Source organism: Serinus canaria, chromosome 21, assembly GCF_022539315.1.
Source record: "Serinus canaria isolate serCan28SL12 chromosome 21, serCan2020, whole genome shotgun sequence".
NCBI classification, from domain to species: Eukaryota; Metazoa; Chordata; class Aves; order Passeriformes; family Fringillidae; genus Serinus; species Serinus canaria.
This window is the reverse complement of record NC_066334.1, coordinates 3,808,351-3,821,360: the sequence shown is the minus strand read 5'-3', so window position 1 is coordinate 3,821,360 and position 13,010 is coordinate 3,808,351. Positions and strand designations below refer to the sequence as shown.

At 40.2% G+C, this 13,010-nt stretch overlaps 1 long non-coding RNA gene across 3 annotated transcripts; it reads left to right on the top strand.

Annotated features, from left to right (window-relative positions):
• Window positions 1–3,062: 3,062 nt before the first annotated feature.
• On the top strand, window positions 3,063–12,213 carry LOC108962848 (uncharacterized). Of its 3 annotated transcripts, none has more exons than XR_001991568.2 (4): window positions 3,063–4,320; window positions 4,636–4,737; window positions 6,444–6,603; window positions 8,782–12,213. It is a non-coding gene; the product is annotated as an uncharacterized LOC108962848 (long non-coding RNA). The 3 variants fall into 3 exon arrangements; XR_001991569.2 differs by having other exon boundaries at window positions 4,636–4,743; XR_003945370.2 differs by having other exon boundaries at window positions 3,063–4,455.
• The last annotated feature ends 797 nt before the right edge of the window (window positions 12,214–13,010 follow it).

Genomic DNA, 13,010 nt, shown 5'->3' with positions numbered 1-13,010 from the left:
AATATAACATAAGTATATAATGCAGAAAACTTTTTATTCTAAGAGCTCTTTATGAAGAATACAGGCCCCAGATTTTGAGTTTGTCCTGCATCCCCTCATAGGTGACAACAGGCTGTAAACAGAAAAAAACCTTAAAAGGATTTTTAAAAAATTTATTTATCTAACTTTAAGCTTGCCCATGATGATACTACCAGTGTTTGAGTTGTGGCAGATCTCAAAGAATTCAAGACACAGGACAGTTAGATATCTATCTTCCATACTCCATGAGTTAAATCAAGAGGAATACTCTATTCTGAAGCAAAAAAAACCCTGTCTTACTTTTAAGTTTCATAAGGACATAACTAATTTGATCTTGACACATAAAAATATTTCAGATGGAAGATCTGTTTGCTGTATTCTTGTATAAATTACTTTGCATATTTCTCTAGGTTAGAATGAAAACATCATCTCTCAGCAAAGCAACTGCAGTTTGGAAGCTGCTCTGCTGGTGGGAGAGAATGTAACATGATATCCTTTCTAAAAGAGTTTCTGCTAATAAGCTGGAAGACATTTATCTGGAGTGGTCTTTTCAGTCAGAAGTGCTGGACTTCAGTGTTTGTAAAAACCACCAAAGTGACCATGACTTTTCCCACATGGTGACATTTGTTGTGAATGAATCTATGTTCAAACTTGCCCATCCTGCCCCTGCACAGTAACTGCCCTGTGTTGTGCAGACCTGCACTTGGTCAGGTGTGGCATTCACATTCTCTGAAAAATCCCTTTGCACAGGATTTTTCTCCTGGGAAGCTGAGAAGCCTCAGAGAAAAAGGTAAACAATAATTATCTGATTTGCTTCTCCTGTGTTGTGCTCACATGTGGAATGTGTTTGGAGATTGTTCACCCACAGGTGATTGTTCCATTGCATTCTGCTGGGAGTTGTTTTCACTCTTTGGCCAATTGGTGCCAAGCTGTGTTGAGACTCTGGAAAGAATCACAAGTTTTCATTATTAGCTTTTTAGCCTTTTGTAAGTATCCTTTCTGCATTCTTCAGTATAGTTTAGTATAGTATTGTTTAATATAGTATAGTACCATAAAATAATAAATCAGCCTTCTGAGAACATGGAGTCAGATCCATCATTCCTTCCTCTGTCTAGAGGCAACCCAAATACAATATTCAGGTGTCCCTGACACACTGCTGTGGGCACAAGTTCTCATGTCACTTTTGGTGTTTTCTGATCATGAGGTTATGGATGCTCTCAGCATCTGCAGCAGGAAGTTTCAGTCTGGAAGGGTTTGCAAATTGAGCATGGTGGGTTTATCACTTGGAGGAATTATGTCTGTGGAGTTGAGCCTTGAAGGCAGGACAGTATAGAGAGAAGACTGACAACCTAGGGTATGTCTGTGGGTCACCTGTTAGTGAAAAGTCAGGCAAATAGCTTCCTTCAGGAGGAATGAGGCATTAGAACTATTTTAATGTGGATTATTAGAGGAACTGATGTGGTTTGAGTTGATGTTACCAGGATGCTGTTAAGGAGCTGAAAGACCGTGGGCATTTAAAAGGGCTTATCTGTACTTGCCCCAGGACCTGTTCCTGCCTTTTGTTGTGTGCCCATTAGCTGCAGTACTCAAAGTCCCGGAACTCCCTGATTTGTGCCTTAGAAGGTGATTTAGAAAGCTGCTTTCCCTGCAGGATTTTTGCTTTTATCAGGCACAGCATCTGTCTCTCAATGTGGAGAGAAATGCTGTTACAGCTGGAGCCCAAGTATGGTTCCTATCCATTTATCTGTCTTTTGCACTCTGAAATCTCTTGGCACAAGCAAGGTTCTCCTGCTGCAGTTTGCCCAACACCTACCCAGGTCTTCTAAAAAATACCCTATGGGGCAACACAGAGAGTCAGTTACTTATTGCTGAAGGATTTGAGTATAGGTAGTGTTTCTTTTATGACAGGAAAGCCCTCCCAGTTGCAAGAGCTGAGTGAAATGGTGGCACTTTTGGAGGAAGGAGTATTGAAGGCTCTGTGGACAGTGTTGAACATTAGCAAATTCCCAGAAGCATGCACACTGATCCTGCCTTTGTGGTAACAACTATAATGAAATGGGAGACTGTAAAGACTCTGTGTTCACCTGAAGTGAAAACCTGTGTCCTCTTCCAATGAGCTGTGAGAACATCCTGAAGTTTTCACTAAAAGCTGTGGCAAACACTAAGATTTTTCTTATTTTCTTATTCAAGATTTTTTCTTATTCCTCTCCTCTTCTTTTGTCAGTTGTGTGAATACAAATACAATAACCCTCACAGTTAAGGACATAATCTTTGCTGCCTAGTTTTCTCTCATTCAAGATTGTCAGGAGCTGAGGGAAGCAGTAGAGAAGTGTGCTGATGACTTAGGATGTGGAGATTTCAGTGAGAACAGGGAAGAGTGCAGAGAAGCATCCCTGTTGGATGTGCAGCACAGATCAGATGCTGTGTCCAGATTAAGGAGCAAACACTTCATGATCCTGCTTCTCCAGTCATCCAGGTCAGGTACCTAAAACAAAGCATGCTCTGTCTGCCTGCTGTGTGCATGCTCCTCTTCTCTCTATGGAAATGAAGCAGAGGTGAAAAATGAATTGTTAACACACACCAAACTCTTACTTCTCTGTAGGGTCAAGTCATGGCTGGAGCAAACGTGCATTGAGACTTGGAGTATTACAGATTCTGCTTAAACAGAGTTGAAAATAAGACTGTCTTGTAGACAGCATGGGAAGGAAAAGAAGAGATTAAGACTTGTGAAAAAGGTTTTGTGAATGTTTTGTCTTTTGCATATTCCTGCCTTTATTGCCTAGATGCCTGAGCAGGAAAAGGGAATTCACTGTTAACTTGATAGGGCACATTGCATAAGTGTGAATATCAGGGAACAATTTGTGGCCTTTTCAATTGTTTGTTGTGTCTGTTTATAATTATCTGCTTTCTCCTTAAAGGGACCTTTGAGCTTTTTCTTCCTTTAGCAAAGAGATTACAAGGCTAGTGGAGTGGAGTATAGGTAATTTTATTTCATCAAAAAAAAAAAAAAAAAAAAAAAAAAAATCATTGTTAAACACCCAGTGTGCTTGAAGAGTGGGAGGAAAACCAGAGATTTGGTTTGGGTCATTCTCTATCTGAGTTTTCTCCTTAACTTATTTTATCAGAGACACGTTCCCAAAAGCTCAGAGTCTAACCAGACACAGTGATGCAGAGGTGGGCATTGTTGTTTTGCATGGCTGTGATTTTCAATGAACAAATATTTCTTGCCTAAAAGGAAGACAAAGTGTAACCTAAACATGAGGCACTTTCTTAGCAATTTTGCATTATGCTTTTGTCACTAGTACAGGAAGTGCCTGGGGGAAAGACAAGGCTGTTCCTGGACTTTCTCGTTTTGTGCTTCCTGTGGTCAGCTTAAAATACAGTGCCAAATTATGTTTAGAAAGTTTTTAAAGAGGCAAGGTTAGCAAAAAATTACTTTGAACTTTACATAGGTAGTTGAGAATCACCCTCTATATTTCTGTGTTATTGCTACCTCAGTGAAACTCTTGGCTTCTTTTTGGGGGCAGGGAGTTCCATTGTAAAGAGCAAGCTGATAAACACTATTGTTGGACAGAGCTGTGAAAAATATGTATTTTATGATTGGCTTTTTGCAAATATTAAAATGAATTTAATATGTGTTATGTTAGAAAGTTGTGCTGTGTTAATTTTCTTAAGTCGTGTGTTAAATATAGTTTTGTAGTTAAAATGTAACTTTTGTAGTTAAAATAGAAACTATGTATGTGGGATTATTTTTTTAAAGAAAGAAGTGAGCTACTTGCACCAGATAGCAGCCACAGGACACCTAAATCTTTCAGAGAAAAAGCACCATGGATGAGGTGTTTGAATATGCAACAGGCTGTTGTTTTTAAGGGTTAATCCTCTGTTAACGTGGGTCCTTTTTCAGGCTTATTTTGCCCAGAAAAGGTACCCAGACTGTCCCTAACTCTTTGTTTTTATTGTCTCATATTGTCCTAAATCCTAATTTTACCAAATTTTTATTACTCTAATTATATTACTATTTCTATTAAACTTTTAGAATTTTAAAAACAAGTGATTGGCATTTTTCACAGAGCCTGAAAGCTTTAGTCCAAGGCTGTAGCTAGATCAAACAGGCAGTGCCCTGTGACACTTGTGCCAACCCTTTCCTAGAGCTGCTGTGGTGTGGCTGTGAGCTGGCAGCTTGCAGAGCTGCCCATACCTTTGAACCTGAGTGCTGGGAATGAAAAGCACAGGGTGGATGGAATTTGTGCTCTTGTGCAGCACTTGTATATCCCTGCAGTTCTCGCTTTGGAGTTTGTGCAGGTGATGTGAGAACAGCTGGTGTAACACAGCTGTGGATGAGTGTGGATGCCAGCCTGGTCAGGGAGAGAGAAACAGCAATCATTTCTCACAGTGGCTTGCGAGAATTTTGAAGGAGGTGTAAGAATCTGATAACTTGTTAGTATAAACAATCTGCAGGTGATGTTTTTCCACTTTGTCTTTCTGTGTTTCTCAAAGATGGTGTGTGAGAAAGATGTTTTTATTTAACTAGCCAATCAAGCAGAATGTATAGGATCAGTCTATATGAACCAAAGAATCCTTTGTAATAAAACTTCTTTTTTTCCTTTCGCAATCCAGCCTCTCCTCTGTTCTTGTGTCATTCTTGGCCCAAGGGTGACATATGGGCACAGAGCTGATGGGATGGGCAGTGCAGAGTGAGCCAGCAGGTGCCTTTCTCAGGTAAAGGTGAGGGCAGTGTGGGTGAGTAGGCAGCAGAGTCCCCGGAGAGTGCAGACCCAGCCAGTCCTGGTCTCTAGCACCGCACTGTGGTGTGCAGGACTCAGCATGTCAGAGCTGCTCCAGCACTTCTCCTTCCTGCTTATTCATTGTCAGCCCAATGCTTCGGGCTATTTGTTGCTGCAAACCACAAATGCTAAAGAGACAGCTCTTCTAAAATCTGTTTCATGTCTGAAAGCTGATTGACAAGATGGTTGGTATTTTCTGTGTCACAATGTGTACTCTAGCTCACATTGCTTATTTTCTGTTCAGTTTGCCTTGAGTTGCAAGCACACCTATTGAGAGTATGAAGGTACATTTCAAAGCCTAATCTCTCAATATAGCTGTAATTGCAGCAGCTGCTTTTTAAAACAGGCTTTCTCTGGCAATTCATGCCAAAAATGTAACCAGAGTTGGCTATTGTACTTTTAAACACCAGGGTTTCTTAATCTGGTCAGAGTTTACTGCCATCATGTTACTTAAGTAAAAGCACATTACGTATAGTGTGTTGTAGTATGATCCTAGATTCCACAAACTTCAGAATTTGGAGCACTACCTTCTCCCTCTTGGTCCTAACCATCTTTTTGCAACCTGAAAAATGCATTGAAAAGTAGTTTTACTGTGATTTCGCCACAACAGGGGTGAATGGCCCCTTGATGATTTCTGACAGATCAATAAAGCTTTGCCTTCCTGCTGATGGGAAATAATCCCCTTATCAAAACAAGTACAGAATGTGTTTTGTAGATGTGCCCATGTCCTTCTGGCCCCTTCTGGGAATGGATGAATAATAAAATTAACTTCTCAGCATGCAGCATAACCATGATTGTGGAACAGCATTTCATTTCCAGATTCCACCTACATGCTATCATGAGCCACTTTGTAAAAAGAAGAGGCAATATAGACTGAACAGGAATAAAGCTCTAGGAAAAATGAAGTTTACTTTTCACTTGCTTGGAGTGTGCACTGCAGTGTATGACTGTAGCATATGGATAGAAATGATATCCTGTTTGGGTCATGTTTACTTTATTAGCAGTATTTGGTATCCAGAAAGAGGCTTAACACTGATATGCCTTTATTAGTACTCAGTTCAGTTTCTGAGGGGGAAAAATCAACCCAGATTAAAAACAAGCTAAGGAAGACCTTTACAGATCTCAGCCTCTTGGCTGACACAGGATTTAAACAGCAGCACCCACAGTGGTTTTTAGACTACACCAGGATATATTGGTATATACCAACACAGTGCTTTAAAATGTTTTGCAGAATTCATTATTAGGTGTTACCAAATGGTAGATAATATTAATCTTTGTAATCAATAATTTTGAGTATTTATGCTTGTAATCATAACAGTGTGGGGGTTTATTTGCTGTCACAACATCAGCTAACTGTTGTTTGCATTCAGTTGTGTGGCAATAAGCTGTTGGAAATATGTCCACCATGTATGTGTAAAAGTAAATATGGCTGGTGAAACTGTGTGTGTTTGTCCTCAGTACCCTGAGCCTCACCTCTCTCCTTCTTACAGTATCTTTTCAATCAGCTGACAACAGAGTTTGTGTCATAAAGCAATCAGTCTCGGAAATAGTTTTGGTCTTGTAGGAATCCTGACAAAAGTCTGTGATGTCCACACATGATTTTACCTTGTAAGGCTTGTACACTCTCTTATGTCTCAACAGCAGTCTCAGCACAACAGATGAGGTTGCACACCCAGGCTTTGGATCACAGCCTGAATTGCCATGCTGAGTCTTACAGAAAGCTCAAGTGTTGTTCCCACCACCCTCTTCATTTTAATGGGGTCTGCACTCTGGGCTGAACAGATCTTCATGCTCTACAGAGGTGAGGTTTCCTCAGGCTCTTTGCAAAATATATTTGATGCTTGTTTTGTGCTGCTGCTCCTCTATGCTCTCAAATTGCCCTTCTGAGAAAGTTCAAAAGATGAGGGGCAGTGTCCTAAGAGAGCACAGCTCATTTCTGTCTCTGACGTTCTGCTTTGCCCACTTGTTTGCATGAGAGCATGAGCCACTACACTTTATTTGGTGTCATCAAACTGTAATGATTCAGCTCTAAAAAGCTGGATTTACAGTCAGCCAAATGAAACACACAAGTACATGTAAGTTTGTAAAGCAGAGGGCTTGTCCTTGTGGTTTTTAGAATAAAATATGCTGGTATGTTCTAAAAACCACTGTGGGTGTTCCTGTTTAAACTCTGTGTTAGCCAAGAGACTGAGATACATGGAATTCTTGAGTAATATGGCAAATACCCAATTTACAAGAAATACCACTGACAATTTTTTTATTGTGTCATGGTCTTTTCTGAGAAATTGTGAGGAGAAATGGAATATCTTTCCCTTTGTACATGATCTAATGAGCAAAATTCTAATTCTGCTTGCATTATTTCTGTGACCTGAGGTCAGTACTTCTTTTACATAATATGAATTTATGAATGCAGTACTGTAATAGCCCTTTCACATCTCAGTTTCAAAATGTAACATGAAGTGATTTGGTGGAATTAGAATGGAGTAATCTTGCAGTAATATTGTTAAAGCACTCTGTATCATATTACCCATTTGCAAGTTTACAGTGGTGGTGTTTCAATCTTCAAACACAGCTTAAAATGCTGTTTGACCTGGATGGAATGTGATACAAAATAGTTTGTATAGGAAACTACTTTCTTTGCTAATGTAATAGTATTCACTTGGGAGAGAAATTTCTGCTTACTTGACAAAATATATCCATAGTCATCCATGAACTTGAAGATTATTTGAAGGCTTCTGACCACTTTGAAGTGAAGAGCCTGGTCTAGCTGGTCAGGGCTGATCTGTAAAAACCTAACCTTTGCCTCTCTCCTAGAGAAGTCAGGGCTCTACTGGTATGGGTTGCTGGGAATGATGAAGTTCTTATCCAGTGGTGAGGACAGTACTTGCAGCCAGAATATCTGGCCCAGGAATGTTCCCATCACCTTTATGAGGAAGAGTTTTGAGTCATGTCGGACTGTTTAGAGACTGACCATTTTAAAGAAATCTGTGCTTCTCCAGTCAGATCCTGCTGCCACCTTAGGTCTGAGGGATTTTTCAGCTTCTTTAATGAGTCTGGGAATCAGATACATGCTCGCCATCTCAGAAGGGGGCACAGTTTGAATGGGGCTCACATGCTTTTAACCAGCTTTGGAACAAGTACTGCTTAATTTGTGTAAGCAGCTCCAAAGGTGCAAGGTTTGGATAATTCACATCTGCTCAGTCAGCTGTGGTTGTGATTCTTGCTGTCCACTGTCATCTCCAAACTCCTCCCTGCACTCCCAGGTTGGGATTCCCCAGTGTATCTGGAAATGGAATGAGATTGTGTCTTTGAGGTTATGGTCTTTCAGAAAGATGAAATCTCCTAGACTCTGCAGGCACAGCAGTCTCTTCAGGTCCTGGGGGATTGTTTAATCTATGAACAGCATGTTTAGCTCAGGAAGAAACAAAGCAGGGAGGACTTGCCTGTTCAAATACAGACTTTTGATTTGGAGCTGGTTATCTTGGTTTCCTCGGTAGCCAGTGGAAAGAAACAGGTGTTGCTGGGATGTGACTCATCCCATCCAAAGAAGTGTCCCAACAACCATCTGGCCTCTCAGACCACCACAAACAATGTAGTACAAGTTTCATCAGAGCAAGACTTATTCATGCCAGGAGTAAAGAATCCACGTTTCCTTTACAGGCTCTGAGCATCTTTGCCATTAGTTGAGAATTACATTATGCTTATTTGACCCATGCATATTTTGCTTCACAATAATAGTTTGATTACTATTGTGGTGGGTTTTCACTGTCTAATCTCTGTTTCTTGTGTTAATTGAACAGAAAAAGAAATATGCACAGGTTAAGGAAGATTTTGGCTATTTTTAATGGAATAGATGTCCAAGTGTCTGTCCATGTGCAGTCATGCTTTATTAACTGAGTGTGAAACTGTAGGTTTTCCATTCATAGCAAGTCAAGAATAACAGTCTCATTCCTGTTAAACAGTTGTTCTTATTTTACAGAAGCAACTTCTGGAAGACTGAATTTGAATAGGATCTCCACTACTCCAAGCAAGAGAAATTTTGTGTCACAGGAAACTGCACATTTATGGCTCTATCTCATTCTGAACTGTGCCAAAAAGGATGGTATTCATGGGTAGTCTCAGGAGATTAATCTTTCTCTGTTAGCCAGTCTTGGTGAGCAAATCCTGGAAATATTCCTCTTTCAGGACCTTTGCAGAATACTTTGACATCTAATGTTTCTTTTAGAATATGAAACCAGACTGGTAGAATTGCTGGAGTGTTAAATTACTACATGGTGTCTGTCTCCTGGAGGAAGAGGGTAAAAAACTGGAAAGCAAAAGTCTCCCACTGGAATCTTGGCTTGAGGTGAATAGATGAATGACAAAATCTTTGTTCTGCAGTAGGGCCTGTCTGACCTTTCCTTTCCTGTTGAGTTGTGAAACAACAAAGTAAACATTTAACTGAATGTGGCAGCCTGAGACAATTGGCCCTATTGTAGAAGGAACTCCAGTCCCTTTACTCTGCATAAATTCTCTTTGCTGGCAATGCTAATAGAGCTGCAGTAGAAGAAAGCCAGGCCTTTCTTTGGGCAAGACCCAAGTTTAAGCAGAAATACAAGTGGCTTAGTCCCTGAAAGTGTCCTGGATGCAGCAGGGCTGCTGAGGATCACCCATGGTCAGAGCACTTTCAAAGGTATTTTGTTTGTAGCATAGGAAATTAATTTGTAATACTGAAGTCTTCAAAGTCCTGCCATCAGGCTTGTTGGGACTGGTTGGATATGATTTCGTTACTAACAGAACAATGGCAGGATGGAATTGCTGAGATGTATTCCTTGTACAAAAGGGAATAATTTCCAAACTGCTTTCCTTGATTTCATGGCACTGTCATGACACTGCATTCCCAGCTGAGGTGGGCTTCTGAGCATGAATAAACCCATGAGTTCTAAAATGCTGGAAATGAACCTGAGCTGAATGTTCATCCAACTCACATGTATGTAGTCTGTTCCTTCCTTCCAGGTTTAACAGTTCATACCAGCCTTTAACTGTGCCCTGGGATGATTACTCCCAAGACTGGAGTCTGCATAACCTGCTGAGGAAGCCCTTGCTAATACTCATGCACTACCCCTGACCTTGCCTGTTTCCAGTCCATGAGAACATTTTTGTCCTGCCTTCCTGCTGTACATGTAGAAAATAAACTTTGCAAGCAGAAAAGGACAGCCTGGAAATACATTTATTTTAATGGTGGTTGTGCCTATCTGATAAATCTGCTGGCCTGCTCTGTTTATTGTGTGCTTCTTTATTTTAGAGCAGACTGATAACTGAATTGCTTTAAAACAGATTAGATGTCAGTAAGCATGGGACATGTTTAATGGACATCAAATGCACTTACATTTATAAGGAGTTTTACTTTCTCCTCTCAACTGTGCTAGAATGCAGATACCTGTTTCTTCTGACTTGCTGTAATTAATTTGATTGACTGATTAATATCTGCATTTGGATTATATTTGCTTTCAGAGAATATTTGTCTTATAAAAAAACAAAACAAAAAAAACCCCAACCAACCAACCAACCAACCAACCAACCAACCAACCAACCAACCAACCAACCAACCAACCAAAAAAACCCAAACAAAAAAACCACCCCAGTGTATCCTCAGCAGAAAGATCTGCCTTGTATTAATCCCTTGGCCCCCAGAGAGCTTTTTCTTCTCTACAGCACCTGAATATTCTCAGTCTATTCAATCATAAAGTTGTAGAGTACCTCTGCCATATATGCAGATTAAAATATTTCAGGAAAAATGTCAAAAAAGCAACAAAAAACATGGAATATACACAGCTGACCACTGAGCCCTGCCATTTTCTGAACAGGACACTGTTAGTTGTTTTGGATTCCCTTCCTTGATCCACTTTCCTTTTCTCTGACTGTGGTTTGGACAGTTTTCACAATGTATTTTCCAAGCTGTTTTCTAGAGGGACTTTTATGACACACTTTGAATTGCCAAGCCCTTACCATGGGAAGGAATCTTGCCCCTTCTCTGTGAGAAAATTAAGGGTGTTACAACTGACCCTTCCCCAGTTTTTCAGACATGTTGCTTTCTCTCTATTCTTTCTCCATCACCCAATGTAAATGTGTTCCTCTCAGTCACAGAAAAAAAAATATACTCTTATACCCCAAGATTCATTAAATTGCTGTATCTTTGAGTTCATAACATCACTGTACATCAATTCTTTGCCAGGTGGGCACCTACAGGCTTCCTAGGAGAGGTCTTGGAGATTTCTTGAAATTTTCCTGAGTTAGACCTGTCACAGTTCTCACATCTTCTGTTTTGTGGAGCTCCATTTGTGTGAGGATGGGCTTGTTGGATTGTAACTCAATTAGGGGTTTTTTTAGGTATTTTAAAGTGGAGTGTCCACAACTCTTACAGTGTATGGAAACCATATCACCTGTTCTCCTCTGTGACTTGAAATGGATGACAATGTTGTTTAAAGAGAAAAGGAGTCTGAACAGCTGAACCATTTGAGATGTCCAATATTTAGCAGTTAATGTTACAGCCTAAAGCTTGCTGAAAGCACAGACAAGGCAAAGGCATTCCTTTGTGGTTTTCTCCTCTCTAGCAAGGTGATCAATTGCTGAAGCACAATATTGATCAGGACTGGGCATGGAAACACCATCCTGCCTTTGCTTGTGTGGATGAAGGATTGTGGGGAAAGTTGGTATTGCCAATAAATGCCTAAATACTGCACCTTACAAAATCTTCCCTGCCTGATTACTCTGGTTTTGGGGAACTATCTCTAAACCCAGAGTGTTTTATAAAGTGAGAGGGGGAAAGAAGAAGAAGACTGAATTGGCTTTAGAGGCTATAATGGAGGAGTCATCTCACATGGAGATAGTGAAAAAATCTCATCCTTTTGTGTCCTTGGGGAAGGATGTTCTTGCTGGGGGTTATCTGAGTGCAGTGTGACATTGTCTGTGTGACCCTCCTGTGGGTTCAGCACTGCAACCCATGTTCAGTGGTTTTGCTCTTTCTCTGGTTCTTTCAGGGAGATAATCTCTCTGCTTTAGACTTTCATCCCCAAAAGGTTATTTAACTTCTCCAAATGTAACGGAAGACTGTGCAGATGGGAGGCTTAAAAGCTATTGTTCCTCTCCTTCCCTCCTAGGAAGGTTTCTTGGTGTCCTGTTGGCAAGCAAAACACACTCTGCTTTTTTTATAGAAGCAAAATTTATGATTCTTCTGGCCTGTTTAAATTCACTCAGTCTTTCTGGAGTTCATCCAACCTGAAGTTTTCAGACTTGAAACAAAACACAGGCATTGGTTTGTTTAGCTCTATCTCAAGTATGAAACAAAAAAGTTTTTTTTGTTTGTTTGGTTGGTTTTAAATAATGTCTTGTTTCCCTAAAAAGGAGGTTTACAGGACTGACTCCAGGCATGTTTTTAAAAAAAATATATATACCATAGCATTGAAAAACTACTTGTAAACAGTCAGGATCTAAGATAAAATATATATAGATATGAACAAAAAGCGTTTCCTTTAAGAAAAGTATTTAATTCACTATTTCTAAAGGAAGGGTATTGAAAAAATGAGGATGATTAGTCACTAGTGCTTCTTACTGTGAGGTGATTGTACAGTCATTTGAAATTTATCAATACTGTCTGGGTTTCTTCCTGAGGATTTTATCCAGCTCACACTTGCTCTTTGCCTCTAGAAGTGACTGTGTAAAACTTTAGGTGTCTGTGCTGTCAGATCACAGAAGAGTATCCCATTAGTCTTCTCCAGATTTAAATTCTAATGATTTTCTTTTTCAAGATCCACCTGTCCAACAAGTTTTGTTACTTAAAAAATTCAGCTCTGTAGAGGTTTGACGTGTGTGTAGCTTTTCAAAGAAAGCTTTTGGAATCCCAAAACACTGAGGCAGACAAGAAGCAGGTAAAGGTCTTACCTGCACTGGAACCTTGCAGAGTTCCTACAGGGGAGGGGGATTTGGGTCTGTGTAGAGGTGGGAAGGAAATGGCAGAGGGCCTGTCCTCTCCTGCACCTCTTCTGGAGAGGACAGATGTATGTACAAACCCAGAAAATTCAGGTTAATTTTTTACTCCTGTCTTTTTCCCAGTTTTCAGCAATTCAGCCATCTGTGTGTGTATTCAGCTTCTCTGCAGAAACAGCTGCTCTCTGCTGCCCTGAGGAGCCCTGCTCAGCTTTTTGTGGAACTCTGAACAAAGCCATTTCT